Here is a 27,971-nt window from a genome sequence, read left to right as displayed (position 1 = left end):
AGATCACTTTTCACGAAGACGAACTGCCAGCGGAAGGACTGAGTCACAATAAAGCACTACATATCACAGTGCAGTTTGAGGACAAATTCATCGCCAGGGTCCTGATAGATGGGGGTTCGAGTCTCAACATATGTCCGCTGACTACTTTGAAGAGGTTGGGTAAAGATTTGCATGAGATACGAGCAGGAACTATGAATGTGAAAGCATTCAATGGGTCCCAAAGGGCCACGATTGGGGAGACCAACCTTTGTTTGCAGATGGGCCCGACTTGTTGATGTTGAATTTCAAGTATTGGACATATCCGCCACATACAATTTGCTGTTGGGACGACCTTGGATACATGCTGCTGGGGCCGTAGCCTCTACTCTACACCAGGCCGTGAAGTTCGAATGGAATCATCAGGAAGTAATGATCCACGGGGATGGAAGTAATCCCATTTACACCAATCAAACTATTCCGGTTGTTGAGAGTAGAAGGAAATTGGGTGGAGAGACGTACCATCGCATTGAGCGTGTCAACGCGATTGAGAAAGATAAATGGTGAAGCAACAAGATTGAAAGCATATTTTTATGGACAGGGTATGAACCTGGCAAGGGTTTTAACAATAGTCTCCAAGGGATTACCAAGACGGTACAGTTAAAGCGCCATGGTACGACTTTTGGACTTGGATATCAGTACACCTGGCTGGAGAACAATGATTGGTCGGCGCCATGGTGTGGTCCTTATTATCCTTTTGAGCAGCCAATACCGCATTTGCACCAGACATTTCAACAAACTGACATGATATGGGGATCTGAAGAAGATGAAGCTTTAGCTGGCCTAAGGAACCTATTTCTAGAGGATGGAAACATGGATTGCAGTGCAATAGTTGAGGAGGAGGAGGAGGAAGACCTTACTATTCAGACCGTGGGAAAAGGAGCTGTTCTCAGGAACTGGACTGCCGCACCGTCCCGGGCCCGTCAAGTTTCTGGGTACCCTGGCAATTAGCATTATCTATTTTTAAAAGCAATTTTAAGTATTTAAGACATTTTCAGTACTTTGTTTTGAAATAATTGCTCGAGTCATCGAGCCGTACTTGTTTGATGTTTTCAAGATTTATTTAATGCATTGCTATTTTAGTATTCATTATTATCCTTTATATTTCTCTACAACATTATTATTACTTATCCTGATGAACCAACAACTGTGACATGTAATGAGACAATGCAACATAAGGATAGTGATTCTGAGGAAATAGAAGAAGAAGATATAATACCTGAGGAAATTGTCGGAGAAGTGGAAAATTTTGAGAACAAGATTAATTCTAATCTGGACGAGACCGAGATAGTCAATTTGGGAGATTCCGAAACAGTCAAAGAAACTCGCATGAGCATTCACCTGTCACCATCAGAGAAATAAGAGTACACCCATTTCCTGAAAGTGTATGAAGATATTTTTGCATGGTCTTATGATGATATGACCGGTCTGAGCACGTCTATTGTGGCTCATATACTACCTACAATCCGATGTGTCCGCCTGTAAAGAAGAAACTTAGAAAGTTCAAGCCAGATATGGGTCTGAAAATGAAAGAGGAAGTCACCAAGCAGATCAAAGCTACGGTTCTCAGAGTGATCGAATATCCTACCTGGTTGGCTAACATCGTGCCAGTTTCGAAGAAGGATGGGAAGGTCAGAGTATGTGTCGACTATCGGGATTTAAATAGAGAAAGTCCCAAAGATGATTTCCCGCTGCCCAATATACACATACTGATCGACAACTATGCCAAGCATGAACTCCAATCCTTTGTAGATTGCTTCGCGGGATATCATCAGATCTGGATAGATGAAGAAGATGTGGAAAAGACAGCCTTTATTACACCATGGGGTGTGTATTGCTATAAAATGATGCCATTTGGCCTGAAGAATGCTGGAGACACTTATATGAGAGCCATGACAACCATTTTCCACGACATGATACACAAGGATATAGAAGTGTACATTGATGACGTCATCATCAAATCCAAGAAGGGTACAGATCATATAGTGGATTTGAGAAAGTTCTTTGATCGGCTTCGAAGGTACAATCTGAAACTGAACCCTGCAAAATGTGCTTTTAGGGTCCCTGCCGGGAAGTTGTTAGGATTCATCGTCAGCCGCCGAGGAATAGGGCTAGACCCGTCAAAGGTCAAAGCTATCCAGTATTTGCCACCTCCAAAGAACAAGAAAGATGTGATGAGTTTCTTGGGGTGTCTCAATTACATTAGCCGCTTCATAGCACAATCGACCGTGATCTGTGAGCCAATTTTCAAAATGTTAAAGAAGGATGCCGCAACAAGTTGGACTGAAGACTGCAGAAAGCTTTTGACAAAATCAAGGAATATTTGTCCATGCCACCAGTCCTGGTCCCGCCAGAACCTAGGAGACCTCTGCTACTCTATCTGTCCGTACTAGATGGGGCTTTCGGTTGTGTCTTGGGACAACACGACAAGACGGGGAGAAAAGAGCATGCCATATACTATCTGAGTAAGAAGTTCATACACTATAAAGCACGCTATTCTTTGCTGGAACGCACCTGCTGCGCCTTGGCGTGGATAGCTCGAAAATTGAGGCACTAATTCTATGCCTATACTACATATCTCATATCGGTTATGGACCCTCTGAAATACATTTTCCAGAAACCCATGCCTACAAGGAAACTAGCAAAATGGCAGATACTGTTGACTGAGTTTGATATTGTCTATGTAACTCAAAAGGCAGTCAAGGGAAGGGCATTAGCAGATCATCTTGTAGAAAATCCTATAGGAGGAGAATACGAACCACTGAAAACGTATTCTCCCGATGAAGAAGTATCATTTGTAGGAGAAGATATCACCGAAACTTATGACGGTTGGAGAATGTTCTTCGATGGGGCCGTGAACTTCAAAGGAGTGGGTATTGGAGCCGTTTTGGTGTCAAAGACAGGTCAGCATTACCCGATATCCGCAAAACTCAGGTTTCCGTGCACCAACAATATGGCAGAATACGAGGCTTGCATCTTGGGCTCAATTTGGCCATTGACATGAATATCCAGGAATTGCTGGTAATTGGTGATTCAGATCTTCTGGTATATCAGGTTCTAGGAGAGTGGGCTACAAAGAATACCAAAATACTACTATATCTTTATCATGTGCAAGAGTTGATGAAGAGATTCACAAAGATAGAGTTCAAACATGTTGTGAGAATCCAGAATGAGTTCGCAGATGCATTGGCCACTTTGTCCTCCATGATACAACACCCGAACAAGAATTTCATCGAACCTGTTCCAGTAAGAATCCATGATCAGCCAACCAATTGTGCTCATGTTGAAGAAGAAACGGATGGGAATCCGTTGTTCCATGATATCAAGGAATACTTGGCAAAAGGAGAATACCCGAAGTATGCAAATCATACTCAGAAACGCACACTCCGAAGATTATCCAATCATTTCTTCCAAAGTGGAGGACTTCTATACAGAAGGACTCCAGACCTAGGATTATTATGGTGCGTTGACACCGAGGAAGCTTCCAAACTGCTCGAAGAGATACATGCCGGAACTTACGGACCACACATGAACTGTTTCGTTTTGAAGATATTGAGGGCATGATATTTTTGGATGGCTATGGAAATAGACTACATCAGGTATGTCCAAAAGTGTCATCAGTGCCAAATACATGCAGATATGATACGGGTACCACCAAATGAACTCCATGCAACGAGTGCTCCTTGGCCTTTTGCCGCTTGGGGAATGGATGGCATCGGCCCAATCGAACCCGCCGCTTCAAACGGGCATAGGTTTATTTTAGTTGCCATAGACTACTTCACAAAATGGGTTGAGGCTGCATCTTACAAGGCTGAAACCAAGAAAGTCGTCGCAGATTTTGTCAGGGATCGTATTATTTGCCGATTCGGGGTACCAGAACCCATCATCACCGACAATGCCGCCAACCTCAATAGTGACTTAATGAAAGCCATGTGTGAAACCTTCAAAATCAAGCATAAGAATTCCACAGCATACACGCCTCAAATTAATGGAGCCGTGGAGGCCACAAATAAGAATATCAAGAAAATATTGAGAAAGATGGTAGACAACCACAAGCAATGGCACAAGAAATTACCATTTGCCTTATTGGGGTACCGTACCACAGTCCACACATCGACCGGGGAAACCCCCTATTTGCTGGTCTAAGGTGTTGAAGCTGTCATTCCCGCCGAAGTCAAAATTCCTTCTTTAAGGATTATACAAGAAGCCGAACTCCGTGACGCAGAATGGATACGAAGTCGCTACGTGCAATTAGCTTTCATTGATGGGAAAACAATGAATGCAGTATTCCATGGTCAACTTTATCAGAACAGAATGTCCAGAGCTTTCAACAAAAGGGTCAGACCTAGACAGTTCACACCGGGGCAGCTGGTGCTGAAACGGATCTTCTCGCATCAAGATGAAGCCAAAGGGAAATTTTCACCAAATTGGCAAGGGACCTACATGGTTCACAGAGTGCTAACAGGAGGAGCACTCATACTTGCAGAAATGGACGGGGAAATTTGGCCAAAACCTATCAATTCAGACGCAATAAAGAGATACTATGTTTAGGATTGTTTGCATTTATTCATTTGATGTAACTAAACTACGCTTGACCTGATTCCCGTTTAAGAGGGGGTACGTAGGCAGCCCTGTGGGTTCGGTCACATCTTAATAAAAATCTTCATTTTTCCATGGTCAGAAACTGGGGCAGAATATTGAGGAGGACCCTCAAAATTCTGAAGCAAGTCCAGCCGTTTTCGAAGAACAGTCAAAGAACTGCTTATTAAACTGGGCCAGAATTTTGAGGAGGACCCTCAAAATTCTAGTGCAGAGAAGTCGCAATGTCTCTAAAGTGTCACAGTCATTGGTTCATCTAATTTTCTTGATATTGCATACTACTATGTTTTTAAATAGTTACATTCATCAAATGCATGCATATTATTTTTCGAAAACTTTATTTATATGACAGCCATATGTTACCTAGGGTAACTCAAACAGATTCTCAAGACAGGAGCATGGGCAAATAGAAGAAAAAGCACGAACCAACCTTCCTCGCAAAACTCACAATTTTTCTTTGGATGCAGGCACAATGAACATAACAGGAGTATTCGCAAATACACACGTTTCACAATCACTATCTTCATAACGACAAAATTGCCAAACGCAAACATGTCTCCAGATAAGAAATACTCTGTTGTCACTCATTGTATTTTCTTTGCATGTGACTAAGCCCTGTCTCCTTTTTGCATAAGGCTAAGCCCTGCCTCTTCAATTGCATAAGGCTAAGAATTGCCTTTCCCTGCATGAGACTAAGCATTGCCTCCTATTCTTGCGTGAGGCTAAGTCCTGCCTCCTCAATTGCATAAGACTAAGCATTGCCTTTCCCTGCATGAGACTAAGCATTGTTTCCTATTCTTGCATGAGGCTAAGCCCTGCCTCCTCAATTGCATAAGGCTAAGCATTGCCTTTCTCTACATGAGACTAAGCACTGTCTCCTAATTGCATGAGGCTAAGCCCTACCTCCTCAGCTACATAAGGCTAAGCATTGCCTTTCCCTACATAAGACTAAGACATGTCTCATTTCTTAGCATGAGACTAAGTATTATCTCCTATTTTTGCATGAGGCTAAGCCCTTCCTCCTCAACTGCATAAGGCTAAGCACTTCCTTTCCATGCATGAGACTAAGCACTGTCTCCTAATTGCATGAGACTAAGCATTGTCTCCCATTTTTCATGAGGCTAAGCCCTGCCTCCTCAATTGCATAAGGCTAAGCTTTGCTTTTCCCTGCATGATCACTGTCTCCTAATTGCATGAGACTAAGCACCGTCTCCTTTCCTTGCATGAGCTAAGCCCTGCCTCCTATACTACATAAGGCTAAGCTCTGCCTTTCTTTGCATAATACCCAATTCTATGCTATTTTTTGCCTTCCCAGGGCTAAGCTCTGCCCCAATCTTATAACAAGACTAAGATCTGTCTTGTTTCGCTTCTTATATGACCCACCATCATGTCTTTGCATCTCATGGGATGAGACATCGCCATTCTGTCCAAAGGCATCATAGTCCGAAGGCATCATCCTCATAGCTTGAAGACACTATGTCATGGCCTGAGGATCTCTCAATATTGCACATCATTATTCAAAGGCGTCATAGTTTAGAGGCACCATTTTCATGGCCCGAGAACATCTTTCATGGCCTGCGAATCCCCTATCACATGATTCATGGCCCAGGACGTCATGGTCTAAGGACGTCATCCTCACCGTCCAAAGACAACCTTTATGGTCCAAAGGGAATTTGCATCATGTTTAAATTCTTGCAATAACCCATATATATTTGCATGCATCGTGTTTTAAGTTTTACAGGTAGAAATCACGTTTTTCATAGGCTAGTGCAAGGTATCGAGAGGCAAGAGGCAAGGAGGAGATTTGATCATCAAGTTCTTCTTTTCTTCCCTTTGTTTTTGCTATTTGTGATGAAATTGAACCCTATTGTGTGGAACATCAGTATGACTAGCTAAATTCCATTATTCTAGGGTCATGGGTGAAACATGAAAGTTGTTGTTTGACGTTTAATTCGACAAAGTTGGTTTATCATATTGGGTTGTTTATTTAATTCTGATTTTAATTATTTTGCTGAGTAGCTAACAGTGAAATACTATCTACGAATCTTTGGTTGAACTCGAAAGTGGGAACTTTAGATTGCAATAGAATTAAATAGGGCAAGTTCTTGAACCTGGGCATCGGGGAACGGATTCGCAATTGGGATAGACATATACCCAATTGCCTTGCTTGGTTGAAATAGAGGAACTGTAAATGCATTCTTGTTAGTCTTAATTCCATAGACATATAGGCATTAAGTTAGCTTGAATAGGCGAGTAAGAACTCGACAGATTCTTATGAGTAATATCAACCCTGTCAATCAACAATCCAGATAAATCAATTAGTCGTTTTAAGCCAAGAACACAACACGATTGTCAATCAGCCCGTGACCCTGGAATATCCTCTCTTACTGTGTGTTTCTCAAAAATTGCTGGTTGTTTGGTTAATTATTCTAGTTACATTATTGCTTGATGATTTAGGTAGCAAATTAGTGATATCTCTATTTTGTGGAAAACTTCTTGGATAGATAAGTTAATTGATTTTAAATCAGTCAACAGTTAATCACAAGTCTTCGTGGGAACGATACTCTACTCACTACTTTATTACTTGATGATCACGTGCACTTGCGTGAGTGTATTGGTCGCAACAACGATACACTAGAAATTATGCCTATAGGATTTTGATCACTTCCTTTTTCCATTGTCTTGCACTGTTCACCTAGAAAACATATCTATAGCATTAAGTATAATGATAAAAAGGCTCTAAGCACTATACGTTAGAGATCATGCCTATAGGGAATAATTGCTTGCCATAATTAGTTAATACTAGACCACTCGACTACTGTTTTATGTATGCTACTGTTAGAGGGCATGGATAATTCTGGGTCTTTTCCTAACAGCTTTTTCTATCTTTAGACTGCGTAGATCAACCAGGCACAACATCTATAGGTTTAATACTTGAAACCTGCGATTTCAATAATCAGCTTATAACAACTATATCATCCCTTCTACAAGCGATATCTTGCATCTGAAATGGCCCGCATACTTTAATTCAAAGTCACCTAGCAATCATGTCTATAGGGTTTAAGGTTCTAAAACCTCTTAACTGGAATATTTGTCTTGCGTGCATTTGTTGCCTAAGTGTGGAGGCAAACTTGAGCCTTAACTGCCTATAAGTGAAGTCCAATGTGTTTTGTATATCGCCTAGTTTTGACATTTTCTGAGCAGCCTAAGTTAAGTCTAGAACCACCAAAAGTAGAGGTCCCATGCCTCCTGGACAATAGGCCTGGGACGGGTAGTGCATGATTTATAATTGAACTAGTGCGCTTCAGGTAACAACTTGAAGATAGTAATCGGGTAGCAGGAGATGATAGTCTGTGCCCGCTGAATAATATAAGTAACACCCTATTCAGAGAGAGTTACAAAGTATTATTTATGTTGCACGGGGTGATCCTTTAGGCTATAAAACTTAGAACCTCCCATCCTATTTCTATTTATCTGTGAGTCAAGTGTTTGTATTTATTTAAGTCTTTTAACAATGAATTTTTCCCAAACTCCTTGCTTTCTTTGTCTTTGTTTGTCTGACTAATTCATATAGCTCGAGTTCGGCCGGGAATCACAGTTGTGGACCTCGAAGAGTGCCTAATACCTTCTTTTCGAGGTAATTTTAGCCCTTACCCTATCTTTGTTGACGCAAACTGATTAAACCAGAGTTATTTGCAAATAGGTTCCCTAACACACCTCAAACCCGTTAGGTGGCGACTCTCTCTTTTAATACCTTCCTTAAAAGAGGTGTCACGTGTCGAAACCCGATTTCACGAGCAAAAGGGGCGTGACATTGAGTTAGAGTGATTCAGTCCTGACAGTTGGTTTTGTGCAAAATGGGATTTGGAGAGTTCTGGATGGTTTCTACCTCGGTTAGAGATGTATATTCCTACTAGCATGAGTAGAATGCGGTGTATAGTAATTTTCTCCTGGAGGGGATGAAGTGGAATGTTCTTGGCTAATTAAGTATGTAGTTGCTTGTGACTCGGAGTGGATTATGAAGTTCTCTTATTTATCATAGGATGGCATGGTATATGCGGTGTGTTGTGTGGGATCGAGATTGGCATGTGCAAGGTCACAGTTCAATTTTGAAAGGAAGGTCCTGAATTCTTAGGCAGCATGGACAGTTTCAGATGGCTAGGTAAATGACATTACTATTTGGTATGGCTTGATGAGAGTATACATTTCAAAAAGGACGATGTGTTTTGATTTATGGATACTTCATTGGTATAGCGGTACTCTCCTAGTTGATCGACTGCCGAGGTTCAAGTTTTTCTTTATGGCACAGCAGAATTATAGAAGTATTCCTTGTGAGATGATCACATATTGGAGAAGTGTTAGACATTCAGGCGATGGAGTTGAGATCAGATATGGTGATTGGTGTGTTCTATGGATTTGGAGACTGGGAGTTCTCATGAGTAGATTGTTTCGTGGTTGTGGACTGTGAAAACGTAGCCAAGGTTGGGCAGAGGATAGTACGTGTTGTGATTCAGTCATTGTGGAATCTCGGAGGGTTATTTATCTATTGTGGGTGACGAGAACTGATTTGGGATTCATTGGTAGGCCCGATACGGATGGGTGTTCTGCACCAAGTCGGATTGGTTGGCTCCATACCGCCATTGTTAAGGAACGTGCCATTCAGTTGTTGTTGAGTTTATTCGTATTCTGAAACGATCTTTGAGTTACTCTTCTACGCTACGGGGAGTAGTGATTCGTTGGTTATATGCACATATGGTGCGGTTCTATTTGGGCTTTATAGCAGAAATTGAGCGAGGTGGGTATTTGGGTGTTGCATGATTGATTGCGCACTGGTTATGCTCTTTCGGGCTTGTGTGGCATTGTGTCATTTGCTTCTCCGTGGTTATGAGAATGCACTTTGGGAACTTGATGTCGAATCGCGCGTGGTTGTTGATTTTGAGCAAGGTGGCTTGAGGTATATGCCATGGACCGGCATTTGGAGGGGGTCACACATTGCAACGGAGTTATGTTGAGGTATGAACCTTTGTGTTAGATTCGTGTGATGGTCCTACGGTGTGTGATGGATTTTCAGCATTTCATTGTGGCAGTACTTGTAAGCTTGCGGGAAAGTTCTCTCGTTTGAGTCATTTCTATGATTTGAGAACATTTGGATTGTGGCTTACTGGTGCACGGATTGCACGGGTTGTGGCTTTAGATTGTATTGAAGTGGCATGTCACTAACGTGACTATGTTAGATGGGATGAGGTTATCGTACCTAGAATGGGTGCTATCGTATCTGATTGCGGTATATTTGGAAGGATATTGATGCTGATCGGCTTATAAATTTGCAATAGTTCCTACCGAAGGAGAGGGAGTTCCACAACTTGTTGATCTAACGAATGGTTATGAGTTTCTGCGTGCTTCTTTCATCATTGGCAGTATATAAAGGTGTTAGAACGAGGCTTTGTTTGATAAGAGACTTATTACCGGCATTGAGTTGTTTTGAGCAGCTACTGTGATTAGAAATTATCGCTATGAGTGTTCGAGCCATGTGGTATATCATGTGATTTCATCTTGGGTTATGTCTACGGCTTGATACAGCTTGTTCAGACTTATACACTGTGTAGATGTGAGATTCTGATCTTACAGAAAATTTCAGATGTGGAAATTGGATCCTATGGTTTATGGGCTAGGTTGGATGAAGGAATTTTATTTATTTTGTGTTATCAGACCTATATAGGATAGTGTAACGTGGGATCACCCCCGGGTATGTTCATGGTAAGGTTACACGGCGATTTGATGGCTTTTGGAACAACTCTAGGCACGTTCGAGGACGAACGTATGTTTAAGTGGGGGAGGATGTAACGACCCGACCGGTCATTTTGAGCATTTGCACTTCGCTCGGTTGTTTGAGGGCATGAGTAGCTCCATATGATGTAGTATGACTTATGTGGATTGTCGATTTTGATTTTCAGGTTGTTCGGAATTTTGTTTGGAAGAATGATTCTCAACTAGAAGCTTTAAATTGAAAGGTTTGACCGAGTTTTGACTTTTTAGCATTTGACCTCGGATGGGTTTCTGATGGTTCCATTAGCTCCGCTGGGTGATTTTGGACTTAGGAGCGCATCCGGAATTTTGTTTGGAGGTCCGTAGCAGAATTTGGCTTGAAATGGCGAAAGTTGGAATTTCGGAAAGTTTGACCGGGAGTGGACATTTTGATATCGAGGTCGGATTTTGTTTCCGGAAGTTGGAGCAGGTCCGTAATGTCAAATGTGACTTGTGTTCAAAATTTGAGGTCAATTAGGCGTGATTTGGTAGGTTTCGGCATCGGTTGTGGAATTTGAAGTTTTAAGTTCATTGATTTTTGAATCGAGGTGTGATTCGTCATTTCGATGTTGTTATGTGTGTTTTGAGGCCTCGAGTAGGTCCGTGTTATGCTATGGGACTTGTTGGTATATTTGGACGGAGTCCCGAGTGGTTCGGGTGAGTTTCGGATGAGGTTCAGAGCATTTTCTTTTCATGTTGCATTGCTGAAGATTTCTGGTTCTGGTATGACCGCACCTGCGGCTGGTCTGCGCAGGTGCGATAGCAGCAGAAGCGTTCGTGGATTTGCAGAAGTGAGAAGAGGCTGGGTGAGGAAGACCGCAAATGCGGATTTTGTAGCGCTCCTGCATGCGCGCAGATGCGAGATTTGGAATCGCAGAAGCGGAAGTCGATATCCGTAGGTGCGGGGATTTCTGGGCAAGGCTATTTTTGCAGAAGCGGATTTTTTACCGCAGATGCGACAATTTGACCGCAAATGAGGAAAGTGCTGGGCAGAAGCTATAAAAATCGAGGGTTTTGTTCTTTCTTCATATTTTGAGATGTGGGACTTGGATTGAGGCAATTTTTGGAGCAAATTTCATCACAAAGATTGGGGTAAGTGTTCTCTACTCAGTTTTGATTATATTTCATGAATCCATCTTCATTTTTAGCAATTGGTTAATGAATTGAAAGAGGAAATTGGGGTTTTGGACTAAAGTTTAATAATATGAATTTTTGAGTTTTTAACATCGAATTGGAGTCGGAATTGAGCGAAGCTAGTATGGTTGGACTCGTAATTGAATAGTTGTCGGATTTTGTGAGTTTTGTCGGGTTCCGAGGTGCGGGCCTGGGTGTGATTTTTGGCCGAATTTGGGATTTGATTTAGGATTCGATCTTTATCATTTGTAATTGTTTCCTTGGGCTTCATCTGATGTATTTGAGTTGTTATTGACTAGTTTTGAGCCGTTCGGAGGTCGCTACACGCGTGAAGGCATTTTTGGAGCATCGCTTGGTTTGCTCGGCGTCTGGAATTGGCTGGTTTAAGATAAGTAACTCTTCTAAACTTAGTGCTGAGGGTATGAAATCCCGAATTATGTGCTATGTGATTCGTATGGTGACGGGCTTGTGGGCCTGCACCCTGTGAATTGTGACTGTGTTGTTTCCAGGGCACTGAATAGTGGCCCTATTTTGTTGATATCTGTGTTTTCACCATGTGATAAAGTAAAAGAGCTGTACATCATGCTAGATATCATGTTTAGGCTTTATGCTAATATTATTTGGACCCATAGTGGTTGTTTCTTGCTGTCATCCCATTGATCTCATTGATATTTCGTACTCAGTCACATTCATGCATTCATATCATATCTTAGTCTCAGTTGTTACTTATTGATACATTATATCATTGTTCCGGGTCAGTTTTCATGACATTGTGAGCGCGTGGGTGAGACTGGAGAGATTGATGTCTGAGCAAGGTCGAGAGCCTGACTATGAGTGACAGTTATGGGAACGGGCTGAACGCCGCAGCGGTTATTCTGATTTATGATATCGCTTGGGATGAAGGAGCCCCTCCGGAGTTTGCACACCCCCAGTGAGGGCGGTTGATTATATTTAGGGATGGATCTTCCCTGGGCATGGAAATGGATCTTCTCCATGGGGCTGGATTAGCCTTTTCCTCGGTACTGACGACTGATGGTCAGTGATGTATAAATATATTTTGGGATGGATCTTCCCTAGGCCGTATGAGCCATATACAGTACCGAGTGGTTGAGCATTTATGTATATACCTGGAGATGGATCTTCTCCATGGGGCCGGATTAGCCTTCCTCGGTACTGAGTGACTGATGATTAGTAATGTGTATATTCCGGGATGGATCTTCCCTGGGCCGTATGAGCCATATACAGTACCGAGTGGTTGAGCATTTATGAGTGGAGAGTGTGAGCACATGCTTCACCTCTGGTATACATGGCATTGGCATGCACACATGATATACATGCATAGAGATGCATTTTTCCTCATGCTGTACGGTATCACGTCATTCATGGTTTTTTTCACACACATTGATATGTGCTCATAGACAGGTATTTCACACTTGCTATCATGCTATCTAAAAATGAAACATCTTATTTATTGTGAAAAGGGTTTTCAGAAAAATTACAGTTTTCAAACTATCTCATATTTTACGACGATTTCGGTAAAGGATTTGAGTTTTCACTGATATTCTTGAAAAGCGGAACCATTTTCGAAAAAAATTTGCAAAATTTTAACATTTTTATATTTGAGTTATTTCCTTGTTTATATGCTCTACGTTGTTATGAACTGCTGTTGGTTATTGGCGTTGGACCCGACCTATGTTCCAGCTCGTCACTACTTCAATGTGAGGTTAGGTTTGTTACTTTTTGGGTACATGGGGTCGGTTGTACTCATACTACACTTCCTGCACATTGCGTGCAGATTTCGGATTTCGATGTCGCTATGTTCGACGGAAGCTGGATTGGAAGATGTACCTGCGTCCTGGTTGTAGCTGCCTCTTGTTCATGGTAGCCTTAGATTATAAAACTCTATTCATGTACTTTCAAACAGAAGATGTATTTATTTCATACCAGCTTTGTAAACTCTATTCTTAGAAGCTCATGATTTGTACTACCAGTCTTTGGGAAAATGTAATAGATCCAGATATTTTCTTTTGTTTAATTGTCTTATTAATGTTATTGGAATTGGATAGTTATTATTTGGCTTACCTAGTGGGTTGGGTTAGGTGCCATCACGACTAGTGGATTTTGGGTCGTGAAAATATTTCGTACTCAGTCACATTCATGCATTCATATCATATCTCAGTCTCAGTTGTTACTTATTGATACATCATATCATTGTTCCGGGTTCAGTTTTCATGACATTGTGGGCCCGTGAGTGAGACTAGAGAGATTGATGACTGAGTGAGGTCGAGGGCCTGAGTGAGAGTGATATTATGGGATCGGGCTGCACGCCGTAGAATTTTATATTGATTACATTTTTATGGGATCGGGCTGCACGCCCGCAGCGATATAGCGCTTGGGCTGAAGGAGCCCCTCCGAAGTCTGCACACCCCTAGTGAGCGCAATCGACTATGTATATATATATGGATCGGGTTGCACGACGCAACGAGCCTTATGGCTATATGTATATGGATCAGGTTGCACGCCGCAACGAGTCTTATGACTCTCTCTCTCTCTCTCTCTCTCTCTCTCTCTCTCTATATATATATATATATATATATATATTATAGATAGGGTTGCATGCCGCAACGAGTATTTTACAGTGCTGAGTGATTGAGTGTGCTGAGTATTGAGCACGGTAAGAGAGAAATACGAGACAGTGAGATTGAGTATTCTGAGAGTGTGAGTACATGAGTTCATCACTGAGAGGCATTGCATTTGACATGCGTACTTGAGATACATGCATAGAGATGCATTTCCTTTTGCTGCCCGATTTTGGTGACATCCATGATTATACCTGTGTCTTGACATGTAGGCATACTACACTTCCTACACATTGCGTGTAGATTTCAGATGCCGATGTTGCTGAGTATGGCGGGAGCTAGCATTGAAGATGTAACTGCGTTCTGCTATAGCTGCCTCTTGTTCGTGAAACTCTATTTATGTACTTTTCAAACCGAAGATGTAATTATTTCGTACCAGCTTTGTAAACTCTATTCTCAGAAGCTCATGGTTTGTACTACCAGTCCTTGGAAATTGTATAAGATTCAGATAACTCTTTTGTTTAATTGTTTTATTAATATTATTGGAATAAGATAGTTATTAGTTGTGTTACCTAGCGGGTTGGGTTAGGTGCCATCACGACTGGTGGATTTTGGGTCGTGATAATATCTTTTTAATTCAAGTATTCTAATAATGTAATAACATTAATGTTTAGCATTTAAATGATTGTTGTATTTTTATCATGTTAATTACTTTACAATGATCATATAATCTTGTAAATAATTTGTTACTAAATTAGGTTAGTTGTTCTTTCACATAAAAGTTTTGACTAAATATTTACGTGCAACGCACGTACATAGTGACTAGTACTATATTAAAAACATGAAGCATCTAAAGAAATATCGTTCGCCTTTTTTATCCTTTAAAAAAAGATTTCACATTAGATAAACTTGTAATTTTAAGTTGCTTTCCCAAATTTTAGGACTTTAAAATCAACTAAAATTTTGTCTATTAAATCTTTCCTTCTTAAACTAGGTAGCAAATCCTAATATTTAGCACTTTAAATTATTAAACTTTTTACCTTATATGAATTTCCTTATTTGACACTCGTTAATATTAAAGTGTCACGAACCAAAATCCATTAAGGGTCGTGATGGAGCCGGACAGCACTATCAGGCTAGCCAACACTAAATAGTTAATTAATTTCTCTTTTTATATTTTTGAAATTATAAGTTTTCTTCAATTCCACTAGTGACAGATGAACTTTATAAAATAAATAATAATGTTTTCCGATTTCAACACTTAATATCCCATAATCACCCCAGAACCCGATGTCACAAGTGCACGAGCAATCACAAGGAAATAAAATAAAGTACAATAACTGTCCGCAATATAAATTTGGACAGAAAAGTAAATACAATACTCTGAAGGAGACTCTGCTGGTTGCGGGTCGTCTCGAGAGATACAGCTCACCTAAGTCTCCGTATCAACCGTGCTGTTGCGGCCACTAGGCCACTAGACATTCATGTGACTGCGCAACAAAAATGCACAACAAGTGTAGTATGAGTACGCGTACCCAGTAAGTATCCAGTCTAACCTCGAAGAAGTAGTGACGAGAGGTCGACTTCGACACTTACTAGTGGTCCAACAATATCAGATACATTAAAGAAGAGAATAAATATGAAACAGAGTAAATATATGAAATAAACATGCATAAAATACGGGGTATAATTCTCCTCTTTACAGTTATACTCAAGCTCTCAACTAGCAAGTTCCCTTCATAACCGGAGCATATATATATATATAGTGGATATCATCAAGATGTTGTCATAATTCAAATCAGGGAAAATCTCTAAGATACACTGGCTTCTAGCAAAATGTTACGCACGATTCCATGAGAATAATATATATATATATATATATATATAGGAAATGTCGAGGCGTACGGCCCAGGTTAATAGATGCATCTATTAACCTGCGAAGGCGAACAACCCGCTCCCATGAGAGTGTGATACATAAATCCTGCCGAGGCGAACGGCCCGATCCCATAAGAGTAGTAGAGGTAATACCCCGCTCGCGAATCATACGTGCGACGCGGCCAAATATAAATTTAAAGAATCGCCCCGCTCGCGGATCATACTTGCGACGCGGTCAAGTTTAAATTTAACATTAAAACCATATCTCTTTCTTGATTCTTTTCAAAATAAGGGAAATTCAGCTTGTAGATTTTTAAGGAAATTACCCCGCTCGCGAAACATACATGGAACGCGGTTACACATGGATTTCTTAAGCTATTATAATATTCCTCAATTCCTTTCGAAATTACGAAGTTCAAATGAAACCTATTAAATCTTATATTCTTCGATTTCACTCCTTTCAAAACATTTAATAAGCAAACTCAATCTCCCTCCCTCTCAAGGCAAGCAATAAACATAAATCAATAACAATATCAACAAGGCATGATGTGAGCCTAAAACTACTCAGACATAGGCATAGCTAGTAGCTACATACGGACTCTCGTCACCTCGTGCGTACATAGCCCCCACTAATAGAAGTACACAATAATTTAGTTCACCTATGGGGTTAATTCCCTCTTATAAGGTTAGAAATGAGACTTACCTCGCTCCGAAGTTCCATAACCGGCAGTAAAACCGATGACTCAAACCGATGCCCAACGCTCCAAAACTAGTCAATAATTATGCAAACTCATTAATACATACTCAAATACTCATTATAATCCTATTTACAACAATTTCCAACTCCGCCTGAAAATTCGATAAAATCACCCTTGGGCCCATGTGCCAGAATACCGAAAATTTTCGAAAATAAACTTTACCCATAACCTCAAAAACCCAAATATATAAGTTATTCTCAATTCCATGTCCAAAATCGTGCTCAAAATCCAAGAATTCTAATTTCTAGGTTTTTCTTCAAAATCCCAAATTTCTGCCAATTTTCATGCTTGAATCCACAATAAAACCATATATTTAACTTACAAGAGGTGGGATTAACTTACCTCATGTTTGATGATGAAGTCCCCCTCTTCAAAGGCTCCAAAATCGCCCAACCAAAGTGAAAATGTGTGGAAAATGAGCCAAAAACTCATTTTTTATAAAACACATTGCCCAGCTCGACCACTCGCACCTATGGTCAACCAACCACATCCGCGTTTCTGCTTCTGCAGCTACAGACATTGCCGTAGCGAAAGCGAGTCTTCATAAGGCAATTGTCACTACTTATGGACCCGAACCTGGGTGATCTATCCATGACCATCACAAGTGCGCACATTTTTCCGCTTCTGCGGTTCCTAGTGACCTTGGCTCATCCTGCACCTGCGGGCCATCTCCCGCACCTGCGGCCCTCTTCATGCAGGTGCGGTTACACCATATGCCCAGCTGCTTCAGTTCTTCCTCAACTTCAAATTTCAATCTGTTAACCACCCGGAATCCACCCGAGGCCCCTAGACCCCGTCCAATCACACCAACCAGTTCCAAATCATAATGCGGACCTGCTCGAGGCCTCAAATCACATCAAACAATGCTAAAACCATGAATCGCACTCCAATTCAAGCTTTGTGAACTTTAGAATTTCAAACTTCTTCTCCGATGCCAAAACTTATCAAATCATGTTCGATTGACCTCAAATTTTGCACACAAGTCACATTCGACATTATGGACCTATTCCAACTTCCGGAAACGGAATCCGACCTCGATATCAAAAGTCCACTTCCGGCCAAACTTCTCAAAAACATTCAAATTTCTAACTTTAGCCAAATGACTCCAAAATGACATACGGACCTCCGAATCCACTTCTGGACGCGCTCTTAATACCAGAATCACCATACGGAGCTATTCCCAGACCCAGAATCCCTAACGGACATCGATAACACTGAAATGCACTGTAACCAAAATTTTTGAAATTCATCCCAAAATGCTAACTTCCACAATAGGAGCCGAGATGCTCCCGAGCCATCCAAAACCAAATCCATACATACGCCCAAGTTCGAAATCATCATACGAACCTGCTGGAACCTTCAAATCCTGATTCTGAGGTCGTTTACTCAAAAATCCAACCTTAGTCAATTCTTCCAACTTAAAGCTTTCGATGTGAGAGTTTTCTCTCCAAATCAACTCCGAACTTCCCGAAATTTAATTCCGACCATGCGTACAAGTCATAATACCTGAAGTGAAGCTTCTCATGGCCTCAAACCGCTGAACGACGTGCTAGAGCTCAAAACGACCGGTCGGGTCGTTACATTCTCTCCCACTTAAACATACATTCTTCCTCGAACGTGCTAAGAACTGCGTTGGAGTTGTCCAAAATCGCTGCTTAACACCTCGTGCACCTACCCGTGCTACCACAACGCAGTTTAGCACATTAACTCGAGCAAATCTGAAGATATTCTCTTTTGTTTGGTCAAATTAGCCTTAGAGCCGAATTCCAACATCCGGAATACTTTGTCGTGCCTGTTTCCATTATATGAACACCGATACATGATTGCGTACCTTTGCTGGCTCCACACTATGCACTACATAACTCACATAACCATAATAACATCCTCTGATAACAATAGTCGAAATCCTACGAATCTGATTCTCCCAATGCATCTCATGACATCTATAAGTCCTGTTCCAACTCCTGCAATACCGCCACGACGGAAGAGATGCGTAGAAATTCATAATCGACTACCAAGTCAATAATTCATTGAGCCTCTCCTCCTTACAAGAACCATTGCCTCATTACGAACCAAATAACTATATTTGCTCTTTAATATACTTCATATAAATCTGACTGCACTGATCCCAGGTCTAATAGTCTTGTCTCACCCAGTATAAGCTGCCCAGGAAATAAGCCACCTCAGACACTACCAAAATTTCTCATATGATACCACAACGTGCCAATAAGCTGCAACTCGAATGTGATACATAAGGAAAACGAACTCTGGAAAGGACTACTCAACCCACGCAACTAACTAGATAACCGAAAAGGTGTTATGAACCTTCCTCATAATATGGAAAACAAAACACACAAAAAAAGCTATAGGGGACTGTACTCAACATCACACTGTTGCGGCGTGCAACCCGATCCATACAACATATCTGTGGCGGCGTGCCACCTGATTCATACATAATGATCTATAAGGAATTACTTACTGAGCTAAAATGGTCATACTTGCGAAATATTCGAATATCGGCCACAAGTACGCAAAGTGCATAATACCATCCCTGGGGAGACAGATAGCGCCATACGCTACAAAACTCAAGCACAACTAAGGTGCGGTTTACGATCTAAATCTCGAGGGCCATCCAACTCACATAACACCATCGCTACGCGAAACCTCATCACATATGAAATTTAATCGAGCCGTTTCACGAACCACCCAACACAATATAGTAATACATGAATTAGCCGACGACGAAATAACATCCAGCGTCTGAGTACTCCTCCATAAGGAGCGCTATGCGAAAATGAACAACTCCGGCCCGATATAGAGCCCACACTCACATCTAGATCCATCCATGGACTTCAAGCCAATTTTGATCGCACCGAACGAGTCTAATAACCTTTCAAGGGTTCATAATGACCCTTTTTCCCCATAACACACAAGAACAACTATCATAACCGGAACAAACTTCCACGTTCCACAACCAAATAAACCGAGCGCCCTCCAGGCATAAATTCTCGAATTAGCGATATCACCATAATCTTCATACTTGGTTTCAATATTCACTCAATCAAGTGACTACATGCCACTCTTATGCAATCTTCCCGTGGGACACGCTCCCCCGACCTCCCGCACCAGGTAACAAGTCTGCACATCCATACCATCGGTCGCACTAATGCTGTAAAGCGAATCAAGGATCCGCAGATCAATACACGAACCTCTTGCACAAGACACCGATCTTAGGTGACGCTGAAAACAATACCAGCTTACTCTAAATATCTAAATTCTTTTCCTGCTCATCCGAGCTCGGGACATCCTTGTCAACACCGAACCAGAACCCTGAATCCTCAACTTCCAATTCCCATGCTACTCACTGCACCAAATCATGCCAATATGCAAGAGTACAAGAATTTCACCCTATCTCCTGAACCACTAATAGGGTAGATACTTCATCATATAAAAACCTTTCGCTTAACTTGTTTCAGAAGAATCATTGCAACACGTGGCTGAATCCCCACAACTGCAGAAAATGTAATCCTCTAGTAGTGGTCTAAAGCACCATAACTCTCCTGGGACCCGTCTACACGTAACAAGCCATAATACTCAAGTGCCTCCAAATGAAAATCAATTTCGGCGGCCGTCAAGCCTTGCACGTACCACCAAAAATCACATGTGTAACCCAACGCGCTAAAGGAATTGATCATTGCCACCATCATGTCTATTCAACCATTTCTAGCCGATTCGACTTCTTCTATTTTGCTCTGGACTTGCATCGGGAATAATAATAGCTCCATTCAAAACACAACGAACCCAAATCCGCACTCATCCTGAGCGATCTTATTTCACGAGACCACGTTGTCTCAAACCCCACGAACCATCTCATACCCTCCTTGTGCGCATATCCGCGTCTTCAACTGGTACGCCCATTCTGATAATTTGTTCATTCCTCCGAAGTCATTTTCCCTCATTCCTCCAAATGCTACACTGCAAGCTGAAGATAACATAGAACCCTCCAAGCCCCTTCTTCATAATTCGCTGTAAAAGCTCGATACTTAACCATGCTATGGACTCGAAATTCCCATGCACCACACTTCAACTTTTGAATCTACTAGGACCGTTGTTGAGAGTCACCCACTCTGACTTGGTCCGGAATATAATCAAACTCCAAGGCTCTTCTAGCACATGAACACCCTCTCAAAGCGGCACTTGGTTGAATCACTTCCCTTGTAAATCATCTCTACACCAAGAATAAATCCTGAATCTTCCTAAAGCCTGAACATGAATTAATAAGGCCAATTATAGCACACATTCCTCCAATCCTTTGCTCAAATCACCACTGATGTTCTCTTCTCTTAGTCGTAATAAATCCATCGATATGCCGATCACCAGAAACCTCACAAGTAGATAACCATACAACCCAATAGTAGGCGGTGGGACTCTCCCACTTAGCTTGAATCAACCATTGCATAAACCTGGAACCCACCAAGATTCTTCCTTCGTTGATGCACTGGGTACAATTACTACAAAATCAGTAACCATCCTGAGCCCGGGCTCATTCGCCAGTCGTACGAGTCCGTTCACTTCTCATGGACATCAACTCAAAGGTGCAACAATAAACTTCAATCCAAAGTCATCTTGTACCCTTCTTCATATCAAGCAACTATTTTCTGTCGTATCCGACATCTCCCGTATAATAGCCAATATTCTAAATTAAGTCTGTAGACCTAGTCACTGTCCACCATGAATCCCAAATCACTAACCTCTTCTTAAGACGTGTAGTCATCCTACCACAGAATCCATATGCTACTCTGCCACTCTCCCACTTTGGTCAAACTCACTCCTTTAAGAAACTACTCGACTTCTGTTTCTCACACTTGTCCTTTTAGAAGTTTATCCACCGCAAGACACCTCCCATATGCCCTAAAGGCGAATTGAAGAAAAATGCGACAGCGGCGAACTTAACGTATTCAACAAGGACAATGACACCGCATCACAGATGAAGATTCTACCACGCTCGAAAATACCAAGTCTCGTTCTTCATCAACCCAAACCCGAACAAATACATTTGTAGTCTGATTGCCTTTTCCTCCGCCGGAAATAAAATACCGAACCTTTGAATCATGCACTAAGCAAACCTCCTCTCAAGTCATTCACTGCCCCGACACATAGGTAAGCATCTTACTATCACCTCAATAATATGCGATAACAACTCATGAGCATCCTAGCAACAAGTGCATAGCCTCGAAGCTCTCGGAAGTATAGCTACTGAGCGGAAATGACGAAATATCCTTCCGCAAGGCGAGGATAATAGCCTAATCAACTACGCAGGGGAAAACATCCCGCACCGCATCTGTAGTACCACTACAATTCCTCAATTCGATCGATATCAAGCGCTTCACGTCGCATAAGATTGAGTAGGAAAGAAACAAAGGCATAAGCCTCAAAGGAATCAAATTGCACGATGAGGAATCAAGAAGGGAAGTGCTCTTAATAGCCTTGTAGCCTCTCGAAAATAAGTACAGATGTCTCCGTACCGATCAACAAGACTCCGCTAGACTTGCTCATGACTCGTGAGACCTACGTGAACCTAGTGCTCTGATACCATGTTATCACGACCCAAAATCCATTAAGGGTTATGATGGCGCCGGACACCACTGTCAGGCTAGCCAGCACTAAATAGTTAATTAAATTCTCTTTTTATATTTTTGAAATCATAAGTTTTCTTCAATTCCACTAGTGACAGATGAACTTTATAAAATAAATAATAATGTTTTCCGATTTCAATACTGAATATCCCATAATCACCACACAACCCGGTGTCACAAGTGCACAAGAAATCACTAGGAAATAAAATAAAGTACAATAACTGTCCAGAATATAAATTTGGACAGAAAAGAAAATACAATACTCTGTAGGAGACTCTGCCGGCCGCGGGTCGTCTCGAGAGATGCAGCTCACCTAAGTCTCCATATCAACCATGCCGCTGCGCCCACTAGGCAACTAGACATACATGTGCCTGTGCAACAAAAATGCACAGCAAGTGTAGTATGAGTACGAAAACAACGCGTACCCAGTAAGTATCCAGTCTAACCTCGAAGAAGTAGTGATGATAGGTCGACTTCGACACTTACTAGTGGTCCAATAATATCAGATACAGTAAAGAGGTGAATAAATATGAAATAGAGTAAATATATGAAAAAAAAACATGCATAAAATACGGGGTACAATTCTCCTCTTCACAATTTTACTCAAGCTCTCAACTAGCAAGTTCCCTCCATAACCGGAGCATATACATATAGATATAGTGGATATCATCAAGAGGTTGTCATAATTCAAATCAGGGAAGCCTCAGATACACTGGCTTCTAGCCAAATGCTACGCACGATTCCATGAGAATATATATATATATATATAGGAAATACCGAGGCATACGACCCGATCCAACATAAAAGTAAACTGTGTACTGCCGAGGGTTGAACGACGCAAACCATAGATGCATCTATTAACCTGCTGAGGTGAACAACCCGCTCCCATGAGAGTGTACATAAATCATACCGAGGTGAACGGCCCGATCCCATAAGAGTAGTAGAAGGAAATACCCCGCTCGCGAATCATACGTGCGACGCGATCAAATATAAATCTAAGGAATCGCCCCGCTCGCGGATCATACTTGCGACGCGGTCAAATATAAATTTAACATTAAAATCAAATCTCTTTTTTGATTCTTTTCAAAATAAAGGAAATTTAGCTTGTAGCTTTTTAAGGAAATTACCCCGCTCGCGAAACATACATGCGACGCGGTTACACATAGATTTCTTAAGATTTTATAATATTCCTTAATTCCTTTCGAAATTACGAAGTTCAAATGAAACCTTTTAAATCTTATATTCTTCAGTTTCACTCATTTCAAAACATTTAATAAGCAAACTCAATCTCGCACCCTCTCAAGGCAAGCAATAAACATAAATCAATAACAATATCAATGAGGCATGATGTGAGCCTAAAACTATCCGGACATAGGCATAGCTAGTAGCTACATGCGGACTCTCGTCACCTCGTGTGTACGTAGCCCCCATAAATATAAGCACACAATAATTTAGTTCACCTATGGGGTTAATTCCCTCTTACAAGGTCAGAAAGGAGACTTACCTCGCTCCGAAGTTCTATAATTGGCTCCAACGCCACTCTAGCACCTCAAACCGATGCCCAACGCTCCAAAACTAGCCAAACAATGCGCAAACCAATGAAAATACTCTAATACTCATACAAATTCTATTTACACCAATTCCCAACTCCGCTCGGAAAGTGGATAAAATCACCATCGTGCCCACACACCTAGATTCTGAAATTTTTCGAAGATAAACTTTACCCATAACTCCATGAACTCAAATATATGATTTATTCTCAATTACATGCCCAAATTTGTGGTCAAAATCCGAAAATACCAATTTCTAGTTTTTTTCTTCAAAATCCCAAATTTTTACAAATTTTCATGTCTAAATCCATATACAATCGAATTATTTAACTCACAACTAGTAGAAATCACTTACCTCGTGTTTGATGATGAAAATGGCACTCCAAAATTGCTCCAAAATCGGCTCCCATGGAAGAAGTGAAATGAAAATGAGCCAGACCCCCGATTTAAAACAACTCACTGCCCAGGAGACCCTCCTTCGCGGCAATACCCTCACGTTCGCGAAGGCCAACTTGCACTGCCTCCAGAAATCCTTCTTTGCGAATGTGGCAAGTCCCTCGCATTCGCGAAGCAAAATCCGCCCCAGCCCTCTATTTACTGTACGCGAACCGGGGCAGGGATCGCAAACGCAAAGCACCACTGACTAACCTTTCGCAAACGCGACCCTCCTGTCGCGAACGCGAAGAACAAAAAGGCCTCAGTCCACTTCCTGCTTCGCGAACGCGTGAGGCCCTTCGCGTTCGCAACGAACAAAACCAGCACCAGCTAACAGCAACAACAGCTAAATCAAGAATTTGTCCGAAACCACCCCGAAACACACTCGAGGCCCCTGGGACCCCGTCCAATTATACCAACGCATCCCAAAACACATTACGAACTTAGTTGAGCCTTCAATTCACCTCACACAACATCAAAATCACGAATCACATCCCAATTCGAGCTTAATGGACTTTAGAACTTCAAACTTCTACATTCGATGCCGAAACCTATCAAATCACGTCCAATTGACCTCAAATTTTGCACACAAGTCATATTTGACATTACGGAGCTACTCCAACTTCCGAAATTGAATTCTGACCCCGATATCAAAAAGTTCACTTCCGGTCAAATTTCTCAAAAACCTTCAAATTTGTAACTTTCGCCAAATGACTCCAAAATGACCTACGGACCTCCGAATCCACTTTCGGACGCGCTCTCACCAGAATCACCATATAGAGCTATTCCCAGACTCCGAATCCCAAATGGACATCGAGAACATTGAAATGCAATTCAATCCAAATTTGTTAATTTCTTCCAAAATGCCAACTTCCACAATAGACGCCGAAACACTTCCAAGTCATTCAAAACCCGATCCGAACATACGCCCAAGTCCGAAATCATCATACGAACCTGCTGGAACCTTCAAACCCCGATTCCGAGGTCGTTTATTCAAAAATCCAACTTTAGTTAATGCTTCCAACTTGATGCTTCCGAAATGAGAATTCTCTTTCCAAATCAACTCTGAACTTCCGAAGATCCAGTTCCGACCATGCGTACAAGTCATAATAGCTTAATTGAAGCTGCTCATGGACTCAAATCGCCGAACGACGTGCTAGAGCTCAAAACGACCGGTCAGGTTGTTACAGGACGCTCTCCCAATAGCAGAATCATCATACGGAGCTATTCCCAGACTCGGAATCCCAAAAGGACATCGATAACATTGAAATGCACTTCAACCCAAGTTTATGAAATTCTTCCAAAATGCCAACCTTCCATAATAGGCGCTGAAATGCTCCCGGGCCAGCCAAAACCCGATCCGGATATATGCCCTAGTCCAAAATCATCATACAAACCTGTTGGAACCTTCAAATCCCGATTCCGAGGCCGTTTACTCAAAAATCCAACCTTAGTCAATTCTCCTAACCTAAAGCTTTCGAAATGAGAATTTTCTTTTTAAATCAACTCCAAACTTCCCGAAATTCAATTCCGACCACGTGTACGAGTCACAATACCCGAAGTGAAGTTGCTCATGGTCTCAAACCACCGAACGACGCGCTAGAGATCAAAATGACCGGTCGGGTCGTCACAATTTGACTAATTAAATACAAGACTAAATTCACCTACCAAATGCAAGTTATAACGTATTGTCCATCCATAATATCTTTTCGTTTCTCATTTTCACAAGCCATACTATATATCTTGCAGCAAAAATTAAAAGAATCAGTCTTTATAGCCACAATTAAAAAGAATTATTTTCACAAGCCCCACACACACACATTTTATATATAAATATATATATATATATATATATATATATATATATATATATATATAGTGTGTGTGTGTGTGTGGTATTTACTTTTGATCCGCATAGCACAGTTCTTTTACAATAGTATACATCCTTATATATTTGTACTATATAATATTATACACTTATTATAATCGATATATCAACCTTGTATAAAAGCATAAAATTGCACCGACGCCCTCTTTGGTCGCCCCCATTTAACCTGTACTAACTTTTTAAATTATTTTTTGTAATTTGTACCCATTTTTTAAACAACTTCAGCCCTTTTATTCGTTTTTCTTTTTCTTCTTCTTCGGGTGACAGTGATTTTATATGGTGTTTGTGAACATATTTTAAGTTAGTTTATGATATTTTACAATGGTAAGTTGTTGCGACGCTTTATTTCTTTTACTATTGCTTAGGGTTTCTTCTTCTACTTTTTCTTAATTTAAAAATGGTTTGTTTAGATTTATTGTTGTTTTGACAAATTGATGATTGGGGTTTGTTCTTGATGAAATTTGAAGGTTATGTTTCAAATTTGAGCTCATTTGGAGTAGATTTAGGTATTAAATCAAATATTGAATTGTTAAAATTCGAAGAACAGATTTCTGTTTTTGGGAAATTTCCACTTCAGGCCTATTTGGCCTTAAGTGCATGAAAACGTTGGGTGCACTTCAGACCTTTTGGCCTTAATTGCATATGATGTGCAAATTTTCACTTTAGACTTATTGGCCTTAAGTGTAAGAAAACGTTTGTTGCACTTCAGACCTTTTAGCCTTAAGTGCATCTGAAGTGCAATTTTTCACTTTAGACTTATTAGTCTTAAGTGCATGAAACCATTGATTACAGTTCAGACGTATTTGGCCTTAAGTGCATCTGAAGTGCAACTTTCATTTCAGACTTATTGGTCTTAAGTGTAGGAAAACATTTGTTGCACTTCAGACCTTTTGGCCTTAAGTGCATCTGAAGTGCAATTTTTCACTTCAGACTTATGTGCCTTAAGTGCATGAAATTATTAGTTGTACTTCAAACCTATTTGGCCTTATGTGCATCTGTAGTGCAATTTTTTATTTCAGACTAATTTTTTTTAACTTCAGACCTGATAAGTCTGAAGTTGATCGTAAAGTGGGTAGACTTGCAACTCTTTTTGCACAGTGAGTACAGGTTCTACTGTGACCCTAAAATCGGGTATAGATGCAAAAGCCTTGTATAAAAGTAATAGTAGTATAAAAGAGAGAGATATATATACACCCTTTTACACTATTGTACAAAAATATACACTTGTATACAAAATTATATAAAGGTTGTGCTTCTTCTTCTTCAAACTTTAGCTCACGAAACTCCATATGAAATGGATGAGTGATTTTATTTTGTGCCTCACACAACTTACGCTAGTTGTGTGAGGCCTCTTTTTATCTTATATATTTGTGGACCCATATCTTACATATTTGGGTTCAAAAAATTCTTGGACCACACAGTTGTGAGATTGAGGCCTCACACAACTAGTGTCAGTTGTGTGAGGCACAAAATAAATTTTTTCGAAATGGATCAAAACATCACCAAATGGATCTCAAACTCTATGACGAGTTTCACCCGAACAATTTCAATAATATTAATCAACGCTCATTCTATTTCATTCAGTAATATTAATACTAGTTCTTAAAAAAATCAGATATGAAAAGCTTCGAACTCGTCAATGGCGAAATTTTTTCACCAAATGGATTTATATGTTC

The sequence above is a fragment of the Nicotiana attenuata genome, unplaced genomic scaffold (assembly GCF_001879085.1).
Source record: "Nicotiana attenuata strain UT unplaced genomic scaffold, NIATTr2, whole genome shotgun sequence".
Classification (NCBI taxonomy): Eukaryota; Viridiplantae; Streptophyta; class Magnoliopsida; order Solanales; family Solanaceae; genus Nicotiana; species Nicotiana attenuata.
Note: the sequence above shows the minus strand (reverse complement) of the source record.